This window comes from Hyla sarda, chromosome 1, assembly GCF_029499605.1.
Source record: "Hyla sarda isolate aHylSar1 chromosome 1, aHylSar1.hap1, whole genome shotgun sequence".
NCBI lineage: Eukaryota > Metazoa > Chordata > Amphibia > Anura > Hylidae > Hyla > Hyla sarda.
This window is the reverse complement of record NC_079189.1, coordinates 270,453,512-270,473,413: the sequence shown is the minus strand read 5'-3', so window position 1 is coordinate 270,473,413 and position 19,902 is coordinate 270,453,512. Positions and strand designations below refer to the sequence as shown.

Genomic DNA, 19,902 nt, shown 5'->3' with positions numbered 1-19,902 from the left:
TAACAGTGCAAAGAAAAAAGTAAAACAAAAGTGTTAATAAAGGTCATTTAACCCCTTCCCTAATAAAAGTTTGAATCACCCCCAGTGTAAAAAAAAATAAAAATAAACATATGTGGTATCGCCGCGTGCGTAAATGTCCGAACTATAAAAATATATCATTAATTAAGCCGTACGGTCAATGGCGTACGCGCAAAAAAATTCCAAAGTCCAAAAAAGCGTATTTTGGTCACTTTTTATAACATTAAAAAATTAATAAAAAGTGATCAAAAAGTCCGATCAAAACAAAAATCATACCGATAAAAACGTCAGATCACAGCGCAAAAAATGAGTCCTAATACCGCCCCGTACGTGGAAAAATAAAAAAGTTATAGGGGTCAGAAGATGACATTTTTAAACGTATAAATTTTCCTGCATGTAGTTATGATTTTTTCCAGAAGTGCGACAAAATCAAACCTATATAAGTAGGGTATGATTTTAACCGAATGGACCTACAGAATAATGATAAGGTGTAATTTTTACCAAAATATGCACTGCGTAGAAACGGAAGCCCCCAAAAGTTATAAAATGGCGTTTTTTTTTTCGATTTTGTCGCACGATGATTTTTTTTTCCGTTTCGCCGTGCATTTTTGGGTAAAATAACTAATGTCACTGCAAAGTAGAATTGGCGATGCAAAAAATAAGCCATAATATGGATTTTTAGGTGGAAAATTGAAAGGGTTATGATTTTTAAAAGGTAAGGAGGAAAAAACGAAAGTGCAAAAACGGAAAAACCCTGAGTCCTTAAGGGGTTAAGGGGTTAAAGGGGTTATCCAGGAAAAAAAGTTTTTTTTATATATATATATATATATCAACTGGCACCAGAAAGTTAAACAGATTTATAAATTACTTCTATTAAAAAATCCTTTCAGTACTTATGAGCTTCTGAAGTTAAGGTTGTCCTTTCTGTCTAAGTGCTCTCTGATGACACGTCTCGGGAACCGCAAAGTTTAGAAGCAAATCCTTATAGCAAACCTCTTCTTAACTGGGCGGTTGCCGAGACACGTATCATCAGAGAGCACTTAGACAGAAAAGAACAACCTTAACTTCAGAAGCTCATAAGTACTGAAAGGATTAAGATTTTTTAATAGAAGTAATTTACAAATCTGTTTAACTTTCTGGAGCCAGTTGATATGTATAAAAAGGTTTCTTCCTGGATAACCCCTTTAATTCCTTTAGAACTCCGGGGTGAATGCCATCTGGACCTGGTGATTTGTCTATTTTAATTTTTTGTAGGCGGCACTGTACTTCTTCCTGGGTTAGACAGGTGACCGGTACTGTGCAGTTTACCTTATCACACTGTATTTCACCTGGAATTTCATTTTCCTCAGTGAATACAGTGGAGAAGAATTTGTTTAATATATTTGCTTTTTCCTGATCCCCGTTTATAATTACTTCCTCATCATTTTTTAATGGGCCAACACTTTCGCTTTTGACCTTTTTGCTATTTATATAGTTAACCCCTTCCCGACCTATGACATACCTGTACGTCATGGGTGGCAAGGTGTTCCCGACCCATGACATACAGGTACGTCATGAACATTACTGCCGCTACTCGCGGCATCCCGCAGCGCCCGGAAAGATGGGCGGCCAGCCATCTTACCATGCGACCACCGGGGGTTCCATCCCCCCCCCCCCTCCCTCAGCGATCGCTGCTATCAGCTGGTCAAATCTGACCAGCTGATAGCAGCGTTTCGCTATGAAAATACTTAGCAGAGCGGTGTGTGAGTCCCGATCACGGGGATCGGGACACACACCGCTCTGCTAAGTGTCCCTGACCCGTCCCCCGGCGTCACTTACCCATCCGAGCGGTGTCCCGAGCGGTCCCGGCGGTCCTGGCGTCCTCCATGCGGTCCCGGCTGCGCTGCGTCCCGGAGGTGAGTTTGCAGCAGCAGTGCGGCATCTTCATTGGCAGCAGTGAGATCGCCGTAAAGCGATCTCACTGCTGCCTCTGAGAGTTTCAAAACTGCAACTCCCAGCATGCCCAGACAGCCTTTGGCTTTCTGGGCATGCTGGGAGTTGTAGTTTTGCAGTTTTGCTCTTTTTGAGTGTTGCTGTGTAAGAGGGGGCGTGAAAGAGGAGTTTCAAAAACTGGAGTTTGAAAGCAGGAGGTTGAGATCGCTGTGAGTTTTCATTTTTGAACCCACAAGGTCTACAAAAAATTTTAAGTGTCATTTTGACTGTCTGTTTTTTTTTGTGAAATCCCCATAATTAGATGGCCTCCATGTTGGAAAATGCAGTCCAATGTACATCCTGTTCAATGTATGCAATCCTTGAACAACAGTTTGAGGGTGCATATTGTTGTGCGAGATGTGTGCTAGTTGTCCGTTTGGAAGCCCAGATCCTGCATCTAGAGGGGCGACTGGCAACAATGAGAAGCATTAACAACATGGAGAGGAGTCTCCTGCTCACTGAGCAGGCACTCTCGGGAATAGAGGTGGGGGAGGACAGTGGGACGGAGTTGCAGGACAGTCAGGCAGTTAGCTGGGTTACAGTTAGAAAGAGGGGTAGGGGAAAAAGTGTCAGGGAGGCTAGTCCTGAACTGGCACACCCCAACAAGTTTGCCCGCTTGGCAGATGAGGGGGATGCCATTACAGAGCTAGCAGAACTGCAGCAGGATACCGCCTCTGACCGCCAGGGGGGTGTCTGCTCCAGTAAGGAGGGAGGGAGGAGTACAGGGCAGGCCAGACAGGTACTAGTGGTGGGGGACTCAATTATTAGGGGGACAGACAGGGCAATCTGTCACAAAGACCGGGATCGCCGAACAGTGTGCTGTCTGCCTGGCGCACGAGTTCGGCACATCGCGGATCGGGTTGACAGGTTGTTGGGCGGGGCTGGAGAGGACCCAGCAGTCATGGTACATATTGGCACCAATGACAAAGTAAGAGGTAGGTGGAGTGTCCTTAAAAATGATTTCAGGGACTTAGGCCGCAAGCTTAAGGCAAGGACCTCCAAGGTAGTCTTTTCTGAAATACTACCAGTACCACGAGCCGCACCAGAGAGGCAGCGGGAGATCAGGGAGGTAAACAAGTGGCTCAGAAGCTGGTGTAGGAAGGAAGGGTTTGGGTTCATGGAGAACTGGGCTGACTTCGCTGTCGGTTACCGGCTCTACCGTAGGGACGGGCTGCACCTCAATGGGGAGGGTGCAGCTTTGCTTGGGGAGAAGATGGCTAGAAGGGTGGAGGAGTGTTTAAACTAGGGACTTGGGGGGAGGGAACCTACAGCAAAGAGGGGGAAGATAGTGTAGATAGAGAGGTGGGAATTATAAATGTACCTGGGGGTGGAGCGGAGGGAGGGGTTGGAATAGTTAATAGGAATAGGCTTCATAGGAAAATAAAACTTACACCCTTGAATCCCATTAACCCCAATAACATAAAGGATGGAAATGTAAAGTGTATGTTCACAAATGCCAGAAGCCTAGCAAATAAAATGGGGGAGCTTGAGGCCTTGATACTGGAGGAACATATTGATATAGTTGGGGTCACTGAGACATGGCTGGACTCCTCGCATGACTGGGCTGTCAATCTGCAGGGGTTTACATTGTTTCGCAAGGATAGAATGAACAGAAAAGGTGGTGGAGTCTGTCTGTATGTAAGAAGTGGTATGAAAGTCAGTGTGAACGATGCCATAGTGTGTGATGATTCTGAGGATGTGGAATCATTGTGGGTAGAATTACAAAAGGAGGGAAATACTGAAAAAATAATATTTGGGGTAATCTACAGACCCCCTAATATCACTGAAGAGATAGAAGTTCGGCTTCATAAACAAATAGAGAGGGCCGCCCGGGCAGGTACAGTGGTAATAATGGGAGATTTTAACTATCCAGATATAGATTGGGGTCCGGGGTTGGCTAAAACTACAAAGGGGTGACAATTCCTAAATTTATTGCAGGATAATTTTATGGGCCAGTTTGTGGAGGACCCAACAAGAAGTGATGCCTTGTTGGATCTGATCATTTCCAACAACGCAGAGCTGGTTGATAATGTAACTGTGCGGGAAAACCTTGGTAATAGCGACCACAACATAGTTACTTTTGACTTAAAATGTAGAAAACAAAGACAGGCGGGGAAAACAAAAACATATAACTTTAAAAAGGCAAATTTCCCTGGGCTGAGAGCTGCACTACAGGACATAGACTGGGGGGAGGTGTTCTCAAATACTGATACAGAAGGTAAATGGGACATCTTTAAATCAACTCTAAATAACTATACAGCTAAATATATACCAAAGGGGAACAAATATAAACGATTGAAACTAAATCCTACATGGCTGACACATGATGTTAAAAGAGCAATAAACAACAAAAAAATAGCCTTCAAAAAATACAAATCTGATGGGTCAGCGATAACATTTAAACAGTACAAAGAGCTTAATAAAATCTGTAAAAATGTAATAAAAACAGCAAAAATTCAAAATGAGAGACAGGTGGCCAAAGAAAGCAAAACTAATCCTAAATATTTTTTTAGATATATAAATGCAAAAAAACCAAGGACAGAGCATGTAGGACCCCTTAATAATGATAATGGGGAGGTTGTCACAGGCGATCAAGAGAAGGCGGAGCTACTGAATGGGTTCTTTAGTTCAGTATACACTATGGAAGAAGGAGCTGACATTGGCCAGGTCAGTGCTGGTAACACATCATATAATGTACTGAACTGGCTTAATGTAGAGATGGTACAAGGTAAGTTAAGTGATATAAATGTAAGCAAATCCCCAGGACCGGATGGACTACACCCAAGAGTTCTTAGAGAGGTAAGTTCAGTAATATCTGTACCCCTGTTCATGATATTTAGAGATTCTCTGGTGTCTAGTATTGTGCCAAGGGACTGGCGCAAGGCGAATGTGGTGCCAATCTTCAAAAAGGGCTCTAGGTCTTCCCCAGGAAACTATAGACCAGTAAGTTTAACGTGCATTATGGTAAAATTGTTTGAAGGACTTATAAGGGATTACATACAGGAATACATAGGGGATAATTGTATTATAAGTGATAGCCAGCATGGGTTTACTAAGGATAGAAGTTGTCAAACCAATCTAATTTGCTTTTATGAAGAGGTGAGTAGAAGCCTTGACAGAGGAATGGCTGTGGATATAGTGTTTCTGGATTTTGCTAAAGCATTTGATACTGTCCCTCATAGACGTCTGACAGGTAAGTTAAGGTCTTTGGGTTTGGAAATTTTAGTTTGTAACTGGATTGAACACTGGCTCATGGATCGTACCCAGAGAGTGGTGGTCAATGATTCGTACTCTGATTGGTCCCCGGTTATTAGTGGTGTACCCCAAGGTTCAGTACTGGGACCGCTGTTGTTTAATTTATTTATCAATGATATAGAGGATGGTATTAACAGCTCTGTTTCTATCTTTGCAGATGACACCAAGCTTTGTAGCACAGTACAGTCTATAGAGGATGTGCATAAGTTACAAGATGACTTGGATAGACTAAGTGTCTGGGCATCCACTTGGCAAATGAGGTTCAATGTGGATAAATGTAAAGTTATGCATCTGGGTACTAATAACCTGCATGCATCGTATGTCTTAGGGGGGATTAAACTGGCAGAGTCACTGGTAGAGAAGGATCTGGGTGTACTTGTAGATCACAGACTACAGAATAGCATGCAATGTCAGGCTGCTGCTTCCAAAGCCGGCAGGATATTGTCATGTATCAAAAGAGGCATGGACTCAAGGGACAGGGACATAATACTCCCCCTTTATAAAGCATTGGTACGGCCTCACCTGGAATATGCTGTTCAGTTTTGGTCACCTGTCCATAAAAGGGACACTGCGGAGTTGGAAAGGGTGCAGAGACGCGCGACTAAACTAATATGGGGCATGGAACATCTTAGCTATGAGGAGCGATTAAAGGAGTTACAATTGTTTAGTCTTGAGAAGAGACGTTTAAGGGGGGATATGATAAACGTATATAAGTATATTAATGGCCCATACAAAAAATATGGAGAAAAACTGTTCCAGGTTAAACCCCCCCAAAGGACGAGGGGGCACTCCCTCCGTCTGGAGAAAAAAAAGTTTAGTCTCAAGGGGCGACACGCCTTCTTTACCGTGAGGACTGTGAATTTATGGAACGGTCTACCTCAGGAACTGGTCACAGCAGGAACAATTAACAGCTTTAAAACAGGATTAGATACATTCCTGGAACAAAATAAGATTAATGCTTATGAAGAAATATAAAATCTCATCCCTTCCCCAATATCGCGCCACACCCCTACCCCTTAATTCCCTGGTTGAACTTGATGGACATATGTCTTTTTTCGACCGTACTAACTATGTAACTATGTAACTATGTAACTATGTAACTATGTAACATCTGGAGGCCCACAGTTTGGAGACCACTGTATAATGGTCTCCAATCTGTGCTCTTCCAGATGTTGCAAAACTACAAATCTCAGCATGCTCAGTCTGTCCAGGCATGCTGGGAGTTGTAGTTCTCTAACATCTGGAAGAGCACAGATTGGAGACCATTATACAGTGGTCTCCAAACTGTGGACCTCCAGATGTTGCAAAACTACAACTTCCAGCATGCCCAGACTGCCCAAGCATGCTGGAAGTTGTAGTTCGGCAACATCTGATCCTTCAGATATTGCCGAACTACAACTTCCAGCATGCCTGGGCAGTCTGGGCATGCTGGGAGTTGTAGTTTTGCAACAACTGGAGGCACACTAGTTGGGAAACATTGTCCGTTTCCTACCTCAGTGCCTCCCGCTGTTGCAATTGTTGCAAAACTATAACTCCCAGCATGCACTGACAGACCATGCATGCTGGGAGTTGTAGTTTTGCAACAGCTGGAGGCACACTGGTTTGGAAACACTAAGTTTGGTTGCAAAACACTTGAAAGTTTATTACTTAACTTAGTGTTTCCAAACCAGTGTTCCTCCAGCTGTTGCAAAACTACAACTCCCAGCATGCACGGACAGCCAAAGGGCATGCTCGGAGTTTGCAACAGCTGGATGTTTGCCCCCTCCCCCCAATGTGAATGTACAGGGTACACTCACATGGGCGGAGGTTTACAGTGAGTGCTGCAAGTTTGAGATGGCGCAAATTTTGCGCTGCAGCTCAAACTTCCAGCGGCAAACTTGCTGTGAACCTCTGCCCATGTGACTGTACCCTAAAAACACTACACTACACTAACACTAACCTAAAATAAAAAGTAAAAAACACTACATATACACATACCCCTACACAGCCCCCCTCCCCCAAAAAATGAAAAACGTCTGGTACGCTACTGTTTCCAAAACGGAGCCTCCAGCTGTTGCAAAATAATAACTCCCAGTATTGCCGGACAGCCATTGACTGTCCAAGCATGCTGGGAGTTTTGCAACAGCTGGAGGCACCCTGTTTGGGAATCATTGGCATAGAATACCCCTATGTCCACCCCTATGCAAATCCCTAATTCAGGCCTCAAATGCGCATGGCGCTCTCTCACTTTGGTGCCCTGTCGTATTTCAGGGCAACAGTTTTGGGACACACATGGGGTATCGCCGTACTCGGGAGAAATTGCCTTACAAATTTTGGGGGGCTTTTTCTTTAACCCCTTATGAAAAGGTGAAGTTGGGGTCTACACCAGCATGTTAGTGTAAAAAAATTAATTTTTTACACTGACATGCTGGTGTTGCCCTATACTTTTCATTTTCACAAGAGGTAAAAGGGAAAAAAGACCCTCTAAATTTGTAATGCAATTTCTCCCGACTACGGAGATACCCCATATGTGGGCAAAAAGTGCTCTGGGGGCGCACAACAAGGCTCAGAAGGGAGAGTGCACCATGTACATTTGAGGCGATTTGCACAGGGGTGGCTGATTGTTACAGCAGTTCTGATAAACGCAAAACAATAAATATCCATATGTGACCCCATTTTGGAAACTACACCCCTCACGGAATGTAATAAGGGGTGCAGTGAGCATTTACACCCCACTGGTGTATGACAGATTTTTGGAACAGTGGTCTGTGAAAATGAAAAATAAAATTTTTGATTTGCACAGTCCACTGTTTCAAATATCTGTCAAACGCCAGTGGGGTGTAAATGCTCACTGTACCCCTTATTAAATTCCATGAGGGGTATAGTTTCCAAAATGGGGTCACATGTGGGGGGGGGGGGTCCACTGTTCTGGCACCATAGGGGCTTCCTAAATGGGACATGCCCCCCAAAAACCCTTTCAGAAAAACTCACTCTCCAAAATCCCATTGTCGCTCCTTCCCTTCTGAGCCCTCTACTGCGCCCGCCGAACACTTTACATAGACATATGAGGTATTTCCTTACTCGAGAGAAATTGGGTTACAAATTTTAGGGTGATTTCTCTCCTTTTACCCCTTGTAAAAATTAAAAAATTGGGTCTACAAGAAAATGCGAGTGTAAAAAATGAAGATTTTGAATTTTCTCCTTCACTCTGCTGCTATTCCTGTGAAACACCTAAAGGGTTAAAACACTTTCTGAATGTCATTTTGAATACTTTGGGGGGTGCAGTTTTTATAATGGGGTCATTTATGGGGTATTTCTAATATGAAGACCCTTATAATCCACTTCCAACCTGAACTGGGCCTTGAAAAATTACGATTTTGAAAATCTTGAGAAAAATTGGAAAATTGCTGGGGAACTTTGAAGCCCTCTGGTGTCTTTCAAAAGTAAAAACTTGTCAATTTTTTTATGCAAACATAAAGTAGACATATTGTATATGTGAATCAATATGTAATTTATTTGGAATATCCATTTTCCTTTCAAGCAGAGACTTTCAAAGTTAGAAAAATGCTAAATTTTCAAAATTTTCATGAAATTTTTAGATTTTTTACCAAGAAAGGATGCAAATATCAGTGAAATTTTACCAATAACATAAAGTAGAATATGTCACGAAAAAACAATCTCGGAATCAGAATGATAAGTAAAAGCATTCCAGAGTTATTAATGTTTAAAGTGACAGTGGTCAGATTTTCAAAAAATGCCCAGGTCATGAAGGTGAAAATGGGCTGGGTCATGAAGGGGTTAAAGAACATTTTGGGGTCAGTTTTACTCTCTTTAGCAATTAGTCTTTCTGTCTCTATTTTTGCGACTTTTATCTGTTTTTTTTACATATTTTACATTTTTCTCTATAGCTTTTTAATGTTTCTTCATTGCTGTCCTGTTTTAGTAATGCAAATGCTTTATTTTTGTCCTTTATTGCCCCCTTAACATTTTTATTCATCCATATTGGTTTTCTTTTATTTCTGACCCTTTTATTCCCATAAGGTATATACATCTTAGAGTGAAAATTTAAGATATTTTTAAAAGTCTCCCATTTAGTGTCAGTATTGTTCTTTTTGAGGACATTATCCCATTTTATATTGTTAAGGGCTTCTCTGAGTTGATCGAACTTTGCCTTCCTAAAGTTAATTTCAGTTTTTGTGGCCCCTCCAGAGATTCCCTTATTGATGAACAAGTTATAATGCATTACATTATGATCACTATTTCCACTATTTCCTATTATGCAACTACTTGCACCTTAGTTACTCTATCAGATCTGTTGGTTAATATTAAGTTTAGTAGGGCGCCCCCTCTGGTTGGGCCCTGCACCATTTGGGACACATAATTGTCTTTAGCTATAGTCAGAAACCTGTTTCCTTTATGAGATTCACAGGTCTCAGTCTCCCAGTTTATATCAGGATAGTTAAAGTCCCCCATTATTATCACCTCATTTTGATTAGCTGCTTTGTTTATTTGCTTCAGTAATTGATCTTCTGCCTCTTCCATTATGTTTGGTGGCTTATAGCAACCCCCTACCAGAATTTTTTTTTATTATCTCCATATATTTCTACCCATAATGACTCCACATTATCGTTTCCCTTCCATATATCCTCCCGCAGTGCGGCTTTCAGACTCGATTTCACATGAAGACAAACTCCTCCCCCTTCCTGTTGTGTCCGATCCTTCCTGAACAGACTATATCCCAGTATGTTGACCGCCCAGTCACAGATATCATTCTACCAAGTCTCTGTTATACCCACTATGTCTTAATTTTCTTCAGACATCATAGGATAAATCCTATATTTTACCAATAAACTATTATCTAAATTCAGAAGAAGTGCCCATGAAAGTAATAAATAAAGATGAGATGGAATATCTAGGAATTAAAATTACGATTGATCCCCAATTTTATAAAACCCGAAATCTGGTTCCCTTAAAGGACGAGTATCATGAACAAAAACTTATCCCCTATCCAGAGGATAAGGGATACGTTTTAGATCACGAGGGGGGCTCGAAGCGGGAGTCACCATGCCCCCTCCATATAGCTCTATAGCTCTATTGGCGTTCGGCAATTTCAGCTCTCCCATAGAGCTTTATGGAGGCGGCGTGGCAGACTCCTCTTCAGGTGGGGGTCGTGATGGGGTCCTGTTCTAGAGAACTGGGGCTCCAAATAGGAGATCGCGGGAGGCCCCAGTGCTCGGACCCTTTGGATAGGGGGATACGTGTTTGTTCCTGATACTTGTCCTTTAATGATTAAGTTTCGGACTTGGACTTGTTGGCTTTTACAATGATGGATAGGATGTATTTAGTAAAGATGGTGGTCCTGCGCCACATACTTTTTTTTCTCAATGCCTCCCTGATATGGATTAATTTTAAAGCCGAGGAACGTGCTTTCGATTCACCCAAAGTGCAAGAAAAAGTGTAAACGTGTTACACTAAAAAAACGTGCACAAAGGATGCGGTCTATCGCAAGCCCTTCTCCGATAGGAGAGAGGCCCCCCAACAAACCTTACCCTTTGCCTCCAGACCAAAAGGTACCTGCGAGGTTCCAGGTTCGATGTCCCTTTTCACCAAAGCTACTAGGGGACCACAAATGCTCCCGGCATCCCCCTTGGCGTTAGCCAAGGTATCTGCCCGCAGAGCCGATAACGGTAAGTACCCTGCCAAAGCAGGAGTACCCCGGGTGTTTGCAGGGAGGTGCGGAACCTAATGGCCACACACACCTCCCCTAGACCGCCAGGAGGGACACCCAGAAGGGCTACCGCATCCTGACAAATCCTGTGAACACACAACACGCAAAAAGTGACACAGTGAGACAAAAATAAATAAATAAGTGAATGTGTGCAGATATACTGCCCGGACATCCGGCCGGATCTATAAAAATTTCTCTGAACCTAGCCAGAAGGTCGGGAATCAAGAGGTGAGTGCCACAAGGTGAAGAGATTATGGTGCCCGTGATTCAACTCAGTGAGCCAGTACTCCCTGATATGGATTAATGTCTCATCGTTTTAGAAATTAAATAGAATCTTAAATAAATTTATATGGGGCAGAAAACACCCAAGGCTGAAATATGGACACCTGAACAGGTGAGGGAGGATTCTCTATGCCCAATTGTAAATTTTATTTCCTGGAAAGTCTTACATTGGGAGTGGGATCACAAATAGTTACACAGCAGAGTTTTTTTTTTCTTTTTGTTAGGGGAGGGAAGGTAGGGAAAGAAAATTGAAGATTTGGAAACTAAAAATCTAACGGGGAAATTTACATATAGGAATCTGATAAGGAAAGCATGGGTGGCATTAACCCCTTAAGGACCGAGCCCTTTTTCATCTTAAGGACCGGAGCGTTTTTTGCAATTCTGACCACTGTCACTTTAAACATTAATAACTCTGGAATGCTTTTAGTTATCATTCTGATTCCGAGATTGTTTTTTCGTGACATATTCTACTTTAACTTAGTGGTAAAATTTTATGGTAACTTGCATCCTTTCTTGGTGAAAAATCCCCAAATTTGATTAAAAAAATGAAAATTTAGCATTTTTCTAACTTTGAAGCTCTCTGCTTGTAAGGAAAATGGATATTCAAAATATTTTTTTTGAGTTCACATATACAATATGTCTACTTTATGTTTGCATCATAAAATTTATGAGTTTTTACTTTTGGAAGACACCAGAGGGCTTCAAAGTTCAGCAGCAATTTTCCGATTTTTCACAAAATTTTCAAACTCGCTATTTTTCAGGGACCAGTTCAGGTTTGAAGTGGATTTGAAGGGTCTTCATATTAGAAATACCCCATAAAAGACCCCATTATAAAACCTATACCCCCCAAAGTATTCAAAATGACATTCAGTAAGTGTATTAACCCTTTAGATGTTTCACAGGAACAGCAGCAAAGTGAAGGAGAAAATTCAAAATCTTAATTTTTTACACTCGCATGTTCTTGTAGACCCAATTTTTGATTTTTTGCAAGGGGTAAAAAGGAGAAAATTTTTACTTGTATTTGAAACCCAATTTTTCTCGAGTAAGGACATACCTCATATGTCTATGTTAATTGTTCGGCGGGCGCAGTAGAGGGCTCAGAAGGGAAGGAGCGACAAATGGTTTTTGGGGGGCATGTCACCATTAGGAAGCCCCTATGGTGCCAGGAAAGCAAAAAAAAACACACATGGCATACCATTTTGGAAACTAGACCCCTCAGGGAACGTAACAAGGGGTAAAGTGAACTTTAATACCCCACAGGTGTTTCACGACTTTTGCATATGTAAAAAAAAAAAAAAATTTTTTTACCTAAAATGCTTGGTTTCCCAAAAATTTTACATTTTTAAAAAGGGTAATAGCAGAAAATACCCCCCAAAATTTGAAACCCAATTTCTCCCGATTCAGAAAACACCCCATATGGGGGTGAAAATTGCTCTGCTGGCGCACTACAGGTCTCAGAAGAGAAGGAGTCACATTTGGCTTTTTGAAAGAAAATTTTGCTCTGGGGGCATGCCGCATTTAGGAATGGTGCCAGGACAGCAAAAAAAAAACACATGGCATACCATTTTGGAAACTAGACCCCTCGGGGAACCTAACAAGGGGTTAAGTGAACCTTTATACCCCACAGGTGTTTCATGACTTTTGTATATGTAAAAAAAATTTTTTTTTTACCTAAAATGCTTGTTTTCCCAAAAATTTTACATTTTTAAAAAGGGTAATAGCAGAAAATACCCCCCAAAATTTGAAGCCCAATTTCTCCCGAGTACGGCGATACCCCATATGTGGCCCTAAACTGTTGCCTTGAAATACGACAGGGCTCCAAAGTGAGAGCGCCATGCGCATTTGAGGCCTAAATTAGGGACTTGCATAGGGGTGGACATAGGGGTATTCTACGCCAGTGATTCCCAAACAGGGGGCCTCCAGCTGTTGTAAAACTTCCAGCATGCCTAGACAGTCAGTGGCTATCTGGCAATACTGGGAGTAGTTGTTTTGCAACAGCTGGAGGCTCCGTTCTGGAAATAGTGGCGTACCAGACGTTTTTCATTTTTATTGGGGAGGGGGGCTGTGTAGGGGTATGTGTATATGTAGTGTTTTTTACCCACAGCAGGCGCCCTGATCGGTCGGCCGGGAAACCGGCCGAAGAATCAGGGCGATCGTGAGGTGGCACCAGTGCCACCACACCCCTGCTGGCTCTGGCTGTTCGGGGCCGTCTCTGACGGCCCCGATCAGCCAGTAATTCCGGGTCATCGGGTCACTGGAAACCCGATTGACCCGGAATCCGCCGCAGATCGCTGGACTGAATTGTTCAGCGATCTGCGGCAATCGCCGACATGGGGGGACATAATGACCCCCCCTGGGCGATATGCCGGGATGCCTGCTGAACGATTTCAGCAGGCATCGGGCACCGGCTCCCCTCCGGCTAGCAGCGGGGGCCGGAAGTGCTCAGGGCGTATCCATACGCCCTCGGTCCTTAAGGACTTGGAAACGGGGGCATATGGATACGCCCTATGTCCTTAAGGGGTTAAAAATGATGTTCAATATACAAGTGTTTATTATACACTCCAATTTAAAGCAATCAAAGATAAAAGGAATTCTTATCTATATGAGATCAGAACATTTGGATTTTACGTCGTATAACTAAAATGAAACTCATCAGGGTGAGGGTAGATTGGTAAGTTTTGATAAGTTGAAAAAAGATTTTGGGTTAGAAGATAGGTATTTATTTAGACATTTGCAACTGAAGCCTTGAAGACTTAAAATAAGGAGATCTTTAACCCCTTAAGGACTCAGCCCATTTGGGCTTTTTACGTTTTCGTTTTTTCCTCCTCGCCTTCAAAAAAATCTATTTTATATTTTCATCCACAGACTAGTATGAGGGCTTGTTTTTTGCACGGCCAGTTGTCCGTTGCAATGCCATCACTCACTTTACCATAAAATGTATGACGCAACCAAAAAAATACTATTTGTGTGGGGAAATTAAAAAGAAAACCGCAATTTTGCAGATTTTGGAAGGTTTCATTTCAGGCCATACAATTTACAGTAAAGACGACATGTGTTCTTTATTCTTTGGGTCAATACGATTAAAATGAAACCCAAGAAGATGGCTAGAAGGGTGGAGGAGTGTTTAAACTAGGGACTTGGGGGGAGGGAACCTACAGCAAAGAGGGGGAAGATAGTGTAGATAGAGAGGTGGGAATTATAAATGTACCTGGGGGTGGAGCGGAGGGAGGGGTTAGAATAGTTAATAGGAATAAGCTTCATAGGAAAATAAAACTTACACCCTTGAATCCCATTAACCCCAATAACATAAAGGATGGAAATGTAAAGTGTATGTTCACAAATGCCAGAAGCCTAGCAAATAAAATGGGGGAGCTTGAGGCCTTGATATTGGAGGAACATATTGATATAGTTGGGGTCACTGAGACATGGCTGGACTCCTCGCATGACTGGGCTGTCAATCTGCAGGGGTTTACATTGTTTCGCAAGGATAGAATGAACAGAAAAGGTGGTGGAGTCTGTCTGTATGTAACAAGTGGTATGAAAGTCAGTGTGAACGATGCCATAGTGTGTGATTATTCTGAGGATGTGGAATCATTGTGGGTAGAATTACAAAAGGAGGGAAATACTGAAAAAATAATACTTGGTGTAATCTACAGACCCCTAATATCACTGAAGAGATAGAAGTTCGGCTTCATAAACAAATAGAGAGGGCCGCCCGGGCAGGTACAGTGGTAATAATGGGAGATTTTAACTATCCAGATATAGATTGGGGTCCGGGGTTGGCTAAAACTACAAAGGGGCGAAAATTCCTAAATTTATTGCAGGATAATTTTATGGGCCAGTTTGTGGAGGACCCAACAAGAAGTGATGCCTTGTTGGATCTGATCATTTCCAACAACGCAGAGCTGGTTGGTAATGTAACTGTGCGGGAAAACCTTGGTAATAGCGACCACAATATAGTTACTTTTGACTTAAAATGTAGAAAACAAAGACAGGCGGGGAAGGCAAAAACATATAACTTTAAAAAGGCAAATTTCCCTGGGCTGAGGGCTGCACTACAGGACATAGACTGGGGGGAGGTGTTCTCAAATACAGATACAGAAGGTAAATGGGACATCTTTAAATCAACTCTAAATAACTATACATCTAAATATATACCAAAGGGGAACAAATATAAACGATTAAAACTAAATCCTACATGGCTGACACATAAACAACAAAAAAATAAACAACAAAAAAACAGAGCAATAAACAACAAAAAAATAGCCTTCAAAAAATACAAATCTGATGGGTCAGCGATAACATTTAAACAGTACAAGGAGCTTAATAAAATCTGTAAAAATGTAATAAAAACAGCAAAAATTCAAAATGAGAGACGGGCGATCAAGAGAAGGCGGAGCTACTGAATGGGTTCTTTAGTTCTGTATATACTATGGAAGAAGGAGGAGCTGACATTGGCCAGGTCAGTGCTGGTAACACATCATGTAATGTACTGAACTGGCTTAATGTAGAGATGGTACAAGGTAAGTTAAGTGATATAAATGTAAGCAAATCCCCAGGACCGGATGGACTACACCCAAGAGTTCTTAGAGAGGTAAGTTCAGTAATATCTGTACCCCTGTTCATGATATTTAGAGATTCTCTGGTGTCTGGTATTGTGCCAAGGGACTGGCGCAAGGCGAATGTGGTGCCAATCTTCAAAAAGGGCTCTAGGTCTTCCCCAGGAAACTATAGACCGGTAAGTTTAACGTGCATTGTGGGTAAATTGTTTGAAGGACTTATAAGGGATTACATACAGGAATACATAGGGGATAATTGTATTATAAGTGATAGCCAGCATGGGTTTATTAAGGATAGAAGTTGTCAAACCAATCTAATTTGCTTTTATGAAGAGGTGAGTAGAAGCCTTGACAGAGGAATGGCTGTGGATATAGTGTTTCTGGATTTTGCTAAAGCGTTTGATACTGTCCCTCATAGACGTCTGACAGGTAAGTTAAGGTCTTTGGGTTTGGAAATTTTAGTTTGTAACTGGATTGAACACTGGCTCATGGATCGTACCCAGAGAGTGGTGGTCAATGATTCGTACTCTGATTGGTCCCCGGTTATTAGTGGTGTACCCCAAGGTTCAGTACTGGGACCGCTGTTGTTTAATTTATTTATCAATGATATAGAGGATGGTATTAACAGCTCTGTTTCTATCTTTGCAGATGATACCAAGCTTTGTAGCACAGTACAGTCTATAGAGGATGTGCATAAGTTACAAGATGACTTGGATAGACTAAGTGTCTGGGCATCCACTTGGCAAATGAGGTTCAATGTGGATAAATGTAAAGTTATGCATCTGGGTACTAATAACCTGCATGCATCGTATGTCTTAGGGGGGATTAAACTGGCAGAGTCACTGGTAGAGAAGGATCTGGGTGTACTTGTAGATCACAGACTACAGAATAGCATGCAATGTCAGGCTGCTGCTTCCAAAGCCGGCAGGATATTGTCATGTATCAAAAGAGGCATGGACTCAAGGGACAGGGACATAATACTCCCCCTTTATAAATCATTGGTACGGCCTCACCTGGAATATGCTGTTCAGTTTTGGGCACCTGTCCATAAAAGGGACACTGCGGAGTTGGAAAGGGTGCAGAGACGCGCGACTAAACTAATATGGGGCATGGAACATCTTAGCTATGAGGAGCGATTAAAGGAGTTACAATTGTTTAGTCTTGAGAAGAGACGTTTAAGGGGGGATATGATAAACGTATATAAGTATATTAATGGCCCATACAAAAAATATGGAGAAAAACTGTTCCAGGTTAAAGCCCCCCAAAGGACGAGGGGGCACTCCCTCCGTCTGGAGAAGAAAAAGTTTAGTCTCAAGGGGCGACACGCCTTCTTTACCGTGAGGACTGTGAATTTATGGAACGGTCTACATCAGGAACTGGTCACAGCTGAAACAATTTACAGCTTTAAAACAGGATTAGATACATTCCTGGAACAAAATAACATTAATGCTTATGAAGAAATATAAAATCTCATCCCTTCCCAATATCGCGCCACACCCCTACCCCTTAATTCCCTGGTTGAACTTGATGGACATATGTCTTTTTTCGACCGTACTAACTATGTAACTATGTAACTATGATTACATACTTTTCTATTACTGTTGCGCTTAAAAATCGCAAACTTTTTAACCAAATTAGTACGTTTAACATCGCCCTATTTTGAAGACCTATAACTTTTTCATTTTTCCGTATAAGCGGCAGTATGAGGGCACATCTTTTTTGCACCGTGATCTGTACTTTTTATTGATACCATAATTGCTTATATAAAACTTTTAATACATTTTTTATGAATTTTTAAAAAATAAAATGTTATAACAAAGCAGCTTTTTACATTTACGCTGTTCACTGTATGGTATCATTAACATTTTATTTTAATAGTTTGGATATTTACGCACACGGCGATACCAAATATGTATATCAAATATTTTTTTTACACTTTTTGGGGGTGAAATAGGGAAAATGTGCCAATTTACGTTTTTATTGGGGAGGGGGTTTTTCACATTTTTTTTTACTTTTTTTATTTTTACACTTTAATAGTCCCCATAGGGGACTATTTACAGCAATCATTCAATTGCTAATACTGTTCAGTGCTATGCATAGGACATAGCACCAATCAGTATTATAGGTCATCTTCTGCTCTGGTCTGCTCGATCGCAGACCAGAGCAGAAGACCGGTGGAAGGCAGTGGAGGCAAGTGAGGGGACCTCCGTCTGCCGTTGTGGATGATCGGAACGCCACGGCAGCGCTGCGGCGATCCGATCATCCATTTTCTTGACGGCGTTGCTGCAGATGCCGTGATCAATACAGATCTGAGGGGTTAATGGCGGACATCCACGCGATAGCGGATGTCTGCCATTATCGGCGGGTCCCTGGCTGCTATCAGCAGCCAGGACCTGCCGCGCATGACCAGAGCATTGCTCCGATGCTCTCGGTTATGCACAGGACGTAAATGTATGTCCTGGTGCGTTAAGTACTAGCTCACTAGGACGTACATTTATGTCCGGCGTCATAAACGGGTTAAACATATATATAAAGGAGAAGTTAGGGGAAAATCTATGTTGAGTATTTATAAGACTTTACATCAGGAAATTACCTGACTTAATATAATAATGTATAAACGGCAGTGAGAGAAGGACCTGGGACCAATGAGTGATTCCTGTTTGTAATAGGTATTGAAAAATGTGAATATAATTGAGTTTGGTAGTGTAATTTAAGATTTATTCAAATGAAAATTGGATATATAATCTACTGCTCACCTAAAAATGTAAAGTTATTTGATTACTGGAAAGAGGCTAAATGCCTCAGATGCAAATTTTCTACAGATTATTGGAGCTGGACATATTGGAGCTGCCCAATAATGGAAAGTTATTGTAATGCAATTAGAAAAAAAATAAATTACCGTATTTATCGGGGTATACCACGCACCGGCCTATAACACGCACCGGCCTATAACACGCACCCTCATTTTACCAAGGATATTTGGGTAAAAAAAGTTTTTTACCCAAATATCCATGATAAAATGAGGGTGCGTGTGTGCGCTTGTATACCCCGATATACCCCCAGGAAAGGCAGGGGGAGAGAGGCCGTCGCTGCCCGCTTCTCTCCCCCTGCCTTTCCTGGGGTCTAGAGCGCTGCTGCCGGCCCTTCTCTCCCCCTGGTTATCGGTGCCGACAGCCAGGGGGAGAGAAGGGCAGCGGCACCCATTGCTGGCGCCGCTGCCCCGTTGCCTCCCCCCATCCCCGGTGACATAATTACCTGAGTCGGGTCCGCGATGCTCCAGGCCTCCGTCGTGCGTCCCCAGCGTCGTTGCTATGCACAGCGCGGCGCTCTGACGTCATGCGCCGCGCCGTTCAGCGCATAGCAACGACGGAGGCCTGGAGCAGCGGAGCAGCGCGGACCCGACTCAGGTAATTATGCCACCGGGGATGGGGGGAGGCAACGGGGCAGCGGCGCCGGCAACGGGTGCCGCTGCCCCTTCTCTCCCCCTGGCTATCGGCGCCGGCACCGATAGTCAGGGGGACAGAACGGGCAGCGGCGCCGATAACCAGGGGGTGAAAAGGGCCGACAGCAGCGCTCTAGACCCCAGGAAAGGCAGGGGGAGAGAAGCGGGCAGCGACGGCCTCTCTCCCCCTGCCTTTCCTGGGGGGGTATCGGCGTATAACACGCACACAGACTTTAGGCTAAAAAATTTAGCCTAAAAAGTGCGTGTTATACACCGATAAATACGGTACATTCTGGACACAGAGTTAGTTTTTTTCAATTAAGCAGGAGATTCTTGGAGACCGGGAAGGTGTTAGTGTATACGGGATCTTGATTTTGAAGAGTTTATTCAGTGCTAAACTTATTATTCTGAGAGTCTGGCTCTCAAATAAATCTCCTAGAATTGAAATTTGGTTGTAATTAGTGAGGAAAGTTAAAAGATATGAATACTTGCTAGCTAGGGGTGAAAGTAAACAAGAGATTTTAAATCATACGGTCTGGAGAAAATGGATAGTTTGACTTCTGTGTAAGTTTTGGGTTTCTTTGCTCTCTTCTAGGGTACTGTTAGATGGGGGTCATGACAGATGTGATATATATTGGATATAATTAAGTTTTTTCAAGGCATTTGAA

General features: G+C 42.5%; 2 protein-coding genes across 5 annotated transcripts in view; one reads left to right on the top strand and one right to left on the bottom strand.

Annotated features, from left to right (window-relative positions):
* The window catches only part of LOC130368515 (zinc finger MYM-type protein 1-like), a 352,083-nt gene that overhangs the window by 46,854 nt on the left and 285,327 nt on the right, over nt 1-19,902 (bottom strand). The gene's annotated exons all lie outside the window — the stretch shown is intronic.
* Nucleotides 1-19,902, top strand: part of NRTN (neurturin) — a 580,165-nt gene that overhangs the window by 503,389 nt on the left and 56,874 nt on the right. The window lies entirely within an intron of this gene.